Genomic DNA, 8,837 nt, shown 5'->3' with positions numbered 1-8,837 from the left:
GCTTTCTTCGGCGGTATGACGAAGGTGATGCTTGTCGAAGGTGTTCAAAACTCAAAAAATGGAAGTGAGTTCACAGGAGGTGGGCGCCAATGTTGGGGACTTGTTCTCAAACTCTTCGGTTAAGAACAAGGCAACATAAAAAGTGTTAAACATTAAATCCCTTCGTCCTTCAAAGCATTATCTCCCTTCGGATATAATGAATTTCGGACGAAGGTTATGAAGGACATACCTTCATAATCACGATAAATGATGAAGAAAGATTTATATACAGAATATGAAAAAATGGCATAATCACTTTAAACAGTATTATCAATTTATTTCTATTTACAATATTTGTACAAACAATAACAAATTACAAATGTACCTTCGGTTTAAGGGAAAGCAAGGGTACAAGTGTGACGCGGGGGCAAATGCTTAGTCAGCCTGAACAGTACGGGAGTACTGTTCATCTATTTATAGGCAAGAGACGCAGCCCATGTAGAATTACATTCATGCCCTTTACATTTATCAATAACTCTATAGTAATTTTTCGAGGTCTAATTTGCCTTTTCATCTTTAAGTCGGTTCCCCTTCTCTGCTGTTATGCCGAAGCTTTTCTACGCACAGCTTCGTGATCACCTTATCCTTCGTCATAATCGCCTTTCGTCTCGCTCAGGCTTCGTCCTGACCATGCTCTTGTATACTCATGACCCGATTCCGAAGATGCCTGTTCACATATTTCACTTGGAAAACATTATCAAATTATGTTTTTGAGGACCTTCGAAAGCCGAAGGCCCCCAACAGGGGGAGATTGAAAGGGAAATGTGCCCTTGGGCCCTTTCTAAGTATTTTGGTGATTAAGTGTCCAACACAAATGCCTAAGTGTTAAATTGCACCAAGGACTCAAGAAGTGCAAATCAAGATTAAAGGTATGTTTCTAGACATAGTACATTATTTTGAAGACTAATGTATTGTGTCTAAGTGCTAGAAACAGGAGAAACAATTATGGATAAGTTGGCTGTGTACAGCCAAAAGACTGCTCGGTCTGATGCACCGGACTGTCCGGTGGTGCACCGGACAGTGTCCGGTGGTACACCCGACAGTGTCCGGTGCGCCAGGCTGGCGTCTGTCAACTGGCTACTCTCATGACTTCGACAGCGGTGTACGGCTATAAATCACCGGACTGTCCGGTGGTACACCGGACTGTCCGGTGAGCCAACAGTCGGCCGGGCCAATGGTCGGCCGCGTAATCCGCGCGCGACGCGTGGCAGAGCCAACGGTCAGAAGGGGGCACCGGACTGTCCGGTGTGCACCAGACAGTGTCCGGTGCGCCAACGGCTCTGAATCTCCAACGGTCGGCTTCGCCAAAGAAGGAAAGAAATCTGCACCGGACACTGTCCGGTGGTGCACCGGACTGTCCGGTGCGCCAGGCGACAGAAGGCAAGAATTGCCTTCCTGGAATGCTCTCAACGGCTCCTAGCTGCCTTGGGGCTATAAAAGGGACCCCTAGGCGCATGGAGGTGAACTCCAAGCATTCTCTAAGCATTCCTAAGCACTAAGACTCCAATTTTGCACATTCGATTCTTTGTGATAGCAACTAGAGCTCCAATTGAGTAGAGAACTCTTTGGGTTGTGTTGTGAGCTCGAGTTGTGACTTGTGTGCGTGTTGTGCTCTGATTTTGTGTCTTATGTGCGTTGCTCATTCCAGCCTTACTTCCGTGCTTCTTTGTGAACATCAGAGTGTAAGGGCGAGAGGCTCCAAGTTGTGGAGATACCTCGCAAGCGGGATATAGTAAACAAAGAAAAACACCGTGGTATTCAAGTGGGTCTTTGGACCGCTTGAGAGGGGTTGATTGCAACCCTCGTCCGTTGGGACGCCGCAACATGGAGTAGGCAAGTGTTGAACTTGGCCGAACCACGGGATAAACTGTTGTGTCTATCTATGATTGATCTTCTTGTGGTTATCGTGTCTTGCAAGAACTCCTCTCTAGCCACTTGGCTTTATTGTGCTAACTCCTAATCAAGTTTTGTGGCATTAAGTTTCAAGTTTTACAGAATCACCTATTCACCCCCCCCCCCCTCTAGGTGCTCTCAGTTTTAGCTAACAAATCCAGCAAGGTAGTTGCCAAGTTTGTTTGGGGCAAACACAAGGGATCAAAGACTTGTGTTTGGGTACCCAAAGTTCTTGTATCTAATGCCAAAGGACCCAAAACCGTTTGGGTACCTAAAACCAAGAACTAAACTTGTTTTGTAGGTTTATGCATCCGGGGGCTCAAGTTGGATCATCGATAGTGGGTGCACAAACCACATGACTGGGGAGAAGAAGATGTTCTCCTCGTACGAGAAAAACCAAGATCCCCAACGAGCTATCACATTCGGGGATGGAAACCAAGGTTTGGTCAAAGGATTGGGTAAAATTGCTATATCACCTGACCATTCCATTTCCAACGTTTTTCTTGTAGATTCTTTAGATTACAACTTGCTTTCCGTTTCTCAATTATGCAAAATGGGCTACAACTGTCTTTTCACAGATGTAGGTGTTACTGTCTTTAGAAGGAGTGATGATTCAATAGCATTTAAGGGAGTGTTAGAGGGTCAGCTATACTTAGTAGATTTTGATAGAGCTGAACTCGACACTTGATTAATTGCTAAGACTAACATGGGCTGGCTCTGGCATCGCCGACTAGCACATGTTGGAATGAAGAATCTTCATAAGCTTCTAAAGGGAGAACACATTTTGGGACTAACAAATGTTCATTTTGAGAAAGACAGGATTTGTAGCGCATGTCAGGCAGGGAAGCAAGTTGGTGTTCATCATCCACACAAGAACATCATGACGACTGACAGGCCATTGGAGCTCCTACACATGGATCTATTCGGCTTGATAGCTTACATAAGCATCGGCGGGAGTAAGTACTGTTTAGTTATTGTGGATGATTATTCTCGCTTCACTTGGGTATTCTTCTTGCAGGAAAAATCTCATACCCAAGAGACCTTAAAAGGATTCTTGAGACGGGCTCAAAATGAGTTCGTCTTAAGGATCAAGAAAATTAGAAGCGACAACGGGACGAAGTTCAAGAACTCGCAAATCGAAGGCTTCCTTGAGGAGGAGGGCATCAAGCATGAGTTCTCTTCTCCCTACACGCCACAACAAAATGGTGTAGTGGAGAGGAAGAATAGAACTCTATTAGACATGGCAAGAACCATGCTTAATGAGTATAAGACTTTGGATCGGTTTTGGGCCGAGGCGGTCAACACCGCCTGCTACGCCATCAACCGGTTGTATCTACACCGAATCCTCAAGAAGACATCATACGAACTCCTAACCGGTAAAAAGCCCAATATTCCATATTTTAGAGTCTTTGGTAGCAAATGCTTTATTCTTGTTAAAAGAGGTAGAAAATCTAAATTTGCTCCTAATACTGCAGAAGGCTTTTTACTAGGATATGATTCAAACACAAGGGCATATAGAGTCTTTAACAAGTCCTCTAGACAAGTTGAAGTTTCTTGTGACGTTGTGTTTGATGAAACTAACGGCTCTCAAGTAGAGCAAGTTGATCTTGATGAGATAGGTGATGAAGAGGCTCCGTGCATCGCGCTAAGGAACATGTCCATTGGGGATGTGTGTCCTAAGGAATCCAAAGAGCCTCCAAATGCACAAGATCAATGATCCTCCTCCACGCAAGCATCTCCACCAACTCAAAATGAGGATAAGGCTCAAGTTGATGAAGGAGAAGATCAAAGAGATGAGACACCTCAAGATGACGGCGATGATCAAGGGGGAAATGCAAATGATAAAGACAAGGAGGATGAAGAACCAAGGCCGCCACACCCAAGAGTCCACCAAGCAATCCAACGAGATCACCCCGTCGACACCATCCTCGGCGACATTCATAAGGGGGTAACCACTAGATCTCGTGTTGCACATTTTTTGTGAGCATTACTCTTTTGTTTCCTCTATTGAGCCACACAGGGTAGAGGAAGCACTTCAAGATTCGGATTGGGTGGTGGCGATGCAAGAGGAGCTCAACAACTTCACTAGGAACGAGGTATGGCATTTGGTTCCACGTCCTAATCAAAATGTTGTAGGAACCAAGTGGGTGTTCCGCAACAAGCAAGATGAGCATGGTGTGGTGACAAGGAACAAAACCCGACTTGTGGCCAAAGGATACTCACAAGTCGAAGGTTTGGATTTCGGTGAAACCTATGCACCCGTAGCTAGGCTTGAATCAATTCGCATATTACTTGCCTATGCTACTTACCATGGCTTTAAGCTTTACCAAATGGACGTGAAAAGTGCCTTCCTCAATGGACCAATCAAGGAAGAGGTCTATGTTGAAGAACCTCCCGGCTTTGAAGATAGTGAGTACCCTAATCATGTGTATAAACTCTCTAAGGCGCTTTATGGGCTCAAGCAAGCCCCAAGAGCATGGTATGAATGCCTAAGAGATTTTCTTATCACTAATGGCTTCAAAGTCGGAAAAGCCGATCCTACTTTATTTACTAAAACTCTTAACAATGATTTGTTTGTATGCCAAATTTATGTTGATGATATTATTTGGGTCTACTAACGAATCTACATGTGAAGAATTTAGTAGGATCATGACACAAAAATTCGAGATGTCTATGATGGGGGAGTTGAAGTACTTCTTGGGATTTCATGTGAAGCAACTCCAAGAGGGCACCTTCATTAGCCAAACGAAGTATATTCAAGATATTCTAAACAAGTTTGGGATGAAGGATGCCAAGCCCATCAAGACACCCATGGGAACCAATGGGCATCTCGACCTCGACACGGGAGGTAAATCCGTCGATCAAAAGGTATACCAGTCGATGATAGGTTCTTTGCTCTATCTATGTGCATCTCGACCAGATATAATGCTTTCCGTATGCATGTGTGCAAGATTCCAAGCCGACCCTAAGGAAGCTCACCTTACGGCCGTAAAACGAATCTTGAGATATTTGGTTCATACTCCTAAGTTTGGGCTTTGGTATCCTAGGGGATCCACATTTGATTTAATTGGTTATTCGGATGCCGATTGGGCGGGGTGTAAAATTAATAAAAAGAGCACATCGGGGACTTGCCAGTTCTTGGGAAGATCCCTAGTGTCTTGGGCTTCAAAGAAGCAAAATTTCATAGCTCTTTCTACCTCCGAAGCTGAGTATATTGCCGTAGGCCATTGTTGCGCGCAATTACTTTGGATGAGGCAAACCCTTAGGGACTATGGTTACAAATTAACCAAAGTTCCTCTTCTATGTGATAATGAGAGTGCAATCCGCATGGCGGATAATCCCGTTGAGCATAGCCGCACTAAACACATAGCCATTCGGTATCATTTCTTAAGGGATCACTAACAAAAGGGAGATATCGAGATTGCATATATTAACACTAAAGATCAATTAGCCGATATCTTTACCAAGCCACTAGATGAACAAACTTTTAACAAAATTAGGCATGAGCTAAATATTCTTGATTCTAGGAATTTCTTTTGATGTTTTGCACACATAGCTCATAAATATACCTTTGATCATATCTCTTTTATATGCTATGACTAATGTGTTCTCTAGTATATTTCAAACCAAGTCATAGGTGTATTGAAAGGGAATTGGAGTCTTCGGCGAAGACAAAGGCTTCCACTCCATTCCATAACTCATCCTTCGCCGACGCTCCAAGCAACTCTCTATCTTTGGTATAATCTTCACTCATGTTTTATTTGCTAAAGGGGAGAAAGTAGTTAGGAGAGGGCTTGTATTTCACTCAAAGTATCCGTTTTTGGCGATTCATGCCAAAGGGGGAGAAATTATTAGCCCAAAGCAAAAGGACCGCACCGCCACCTAATTTTAAAACTAATGATTTTCAAATTGGTATCTTATTGTGTTCAAAAGGGGGAGATAGTAGCACCTTCAAAATTGATATCTTAAAACTCTCTTGAACACTAAGAGGAGGAATTTATTGAGGGGGAGTTTTGTTTAGTCAAAGGAAAAGCATTTGAAACAGGGGGGATTTCAAATCTTGAAAATGCTTCGCAAAATCTTATTCATTTACCTTTGACTATTTACAAAAGAACTTTGAAAAGAATTTACAAAAGAATTTGCAAAAACAAAACATGTGGTGCAAGCGTGGTCCAAAATGTTGAAAATAAAGAAACAATCCATGTGTATCCTATGAGTATTTATATTGGCTCAATTCTAAGCAACCTTTGCACTTACAATTATGCAAAGTAGTTCAATTATGCACTTCTATATTTGCTTTGGTTTGTGTTGGCATCAATCACCAAAAAGGGGGAGATTGAAAGGGAATTAGGCTTACACCTATTTCCTAATTGATTTTGGTGGTTGAATTGCCCAACACAAATAATTGGACTAACTTGTTTGCTCTAGTCTAATAAGTTCTACAGGTGCCAAAGGTTCACAATGAGTCAATAATTCACCGGAATCCGCTCCGCTATAATTCACCGGACTGTCCGATGAGTCACCGGACAGTGTCCGGTGCACACCGGACTGTCCGGTGTGAAAGCGGAGCAACGGCTACTTCGCGCGCAACGGTCGACTGCAACGCATTAAATGCGCGCCTGCGTGCGCAGAGGAGCAGAGCACGCGTGGGTGGCACACCGGACAGTCTACAGGACCTGTCCGGTGCACCACCGGACAGCCAGGCGGGCCCACAAGTCAGAGCTCCAACGGTCGGAACCCAATGGCCTGGTGACGTGGCTGGCGCACCAGACAGTGTCCGGTGGCGCACCGGACTGTCCGGTGCGCCCATCGACTGCAGCCTCCACCAACGGTCAAGTTTGGTGGTTGGGGCTATAAATACCCCAACCACCCCCACATTCAAGTCATCCAAGTTTTTCCACCTTCCAACTACTTACAAGTGCTCTAGCATTCAATTCTAGACACAACCAAATAGATCAAATCCTCTCCCAACTCCACACAAAGCTCTAGTGATTAGAGAGAAAGATTTGTTGTGTTCTTTTGAGCTCTTGCGCTTGGATTGCTTCTTTCTCTCATTCTTTCTTGTGATCAACTCAATTGTAACCAAGGCAAGAGACACCAATTGTGTGGTGGTCCTTGCGGGGAAGTTTGGTTCCCGTTTGATTGAGAAGAGAAGCTCACTCGGTCTGAGGGACCGTTTGAGAGAGGGAAAGGGTTGAAAGAGACCCGGTCTTTGCGACCACCTCAACGGGGAGTAGGTTTGCGAGAACCGAACTTCGGTAAAAACAAATCCTTATGTCTCACTCTTTATTTGCTTGCGATTTGTTTTCACGCCCTCTCTCGGACTCGCTTATATTTCTAACGCTAACCCGGCTTGTAGTTGTGATAAAGTTTGTAAATTTCAGATTCGCCCTATTCACCCCCCCCCTCTAGGCGACTTTCACATGTAATTCACTATTTAGGGTACCCAAGTGTACTTCAAGGATATAGTGATTCAAATTGGATTATAGATGCTGATTAGATGAAGGCCACTAGTGGATATATATTCACATTGGGTGGTGGCACTGTCTCTTGGAGATCATGTAAGTAGATAATACTTACAAAATCTACCATGGACGTAGAGCTCGCGGCTCTTGACACAGCTTCTACAGAAGCTGAGTGGTTAAGAGAACTATTGATGGACTTACCTATGGTTGAGAAACCAATTCCTGTCATTCTCATAAATTGTGATGATCAAACTGTGATCACGAAGGTGAAAAATAGTCAGGACAATATGAAGTCCAACAAACAGGTAAAACATAGACTAAAGTCTGTTAGGAAATTGAGAAGCTCCAGAGTAATAGCTTTGGATTATATCCAAACAGCTAAGAACCTGGTAGATCCCATCACTAAGGGATTATCACGTACTGTGATTGATAATGCATCAATGAAGGTGGGACTGAGATCCATGTAAGTTAACCTCAATGGTAACCCAATCTATGTGATCGGAGATCCCGTGAATTAAGATATGGGAAGAACAAGCTATTGCTTAACAGGAGAGTGCACCTTACGTTCAACCCACTCTGTTGGATATGCAATACTCTCATTTATGTAAGGTAGGCTGACTTAGTCTTAATGTGTTATGAGTCTTTATATATAACAATATATTGTCCTACATAGTATTCTTGTAAGAACACACCTATGTGAGCCCAACAGTTGGTCACAGTTTGTAGAAATTGGAAATTCCGTAACAAGCGCATGAAGAGAGACAAGAGTATGACCTATATGCTCCACTCGCGGGGTAGGCAATTGGTAGCCTAGTATCAGTCTAGACGTCAAGTGAAACTTGTTCACACCAAACTGCCAATTCAAGGCTTATTCCATTGTGCAGTTGTGGATGAGCCTAGCTAGTTGTTATAGGTGGATGTTCAACCTTAGCTGCTCTCCATCGAGTAGCTGGTATATTAACAGTACTTTGGTACATGGAGGATGAAATGTGCCTCTGAGATCTGGTGGAGGATTGTTAGAGAATTTAGTCTTGGCCCAAATAATAATTCCTATAAATCCCAAAGGTCCAATCACACATGCATAATATGGTGGTAGCTTTAGTACCACACTGCTACTTTAGGTGGAGTGACACCAACTTAAATAGTTGAGTTGTCTCCACCTGGTTGAAGCTATTGAGGGAGGGGAAAAAGGAGAACACGCGAGCGCGCTCGTCGGGAGGTGCCAGACGACCCTTGAGGGTGTGCGACCTCCTTTTGCTGCCCGATATTTTGCATGCATAGAGAAAATTGCGATGGCCTATTCTGGTAAAAGCAATTATTCTATTAATTGTGATTGGTCTAATTGATTGTGGATCAATCACACTAGTGTTGTGATCACGTGGCTAATTACTTACCTTAGTCGCGTTGTGTGTATAAATGGGGGTGAGACGTTGTCTCCAG

This window comes from Zea mays, chromosome 1, assembly GCF_902167145.1.
Source record: "Zea mays cultivar B73 chromosome 1, Zm-B73-REFERENCE-NAM-5.0, whole genome shotgun sequence".
In the NCBI taxonomy this organism is placed as follows: Eukaryota; Viridiplantae; Streptophyta; class Magnoliopsida; order Poales; family Poaceae; genus Zea; species Zea mays.
This window is presented reverse-complemented; position numbering follows the sequence as displayed.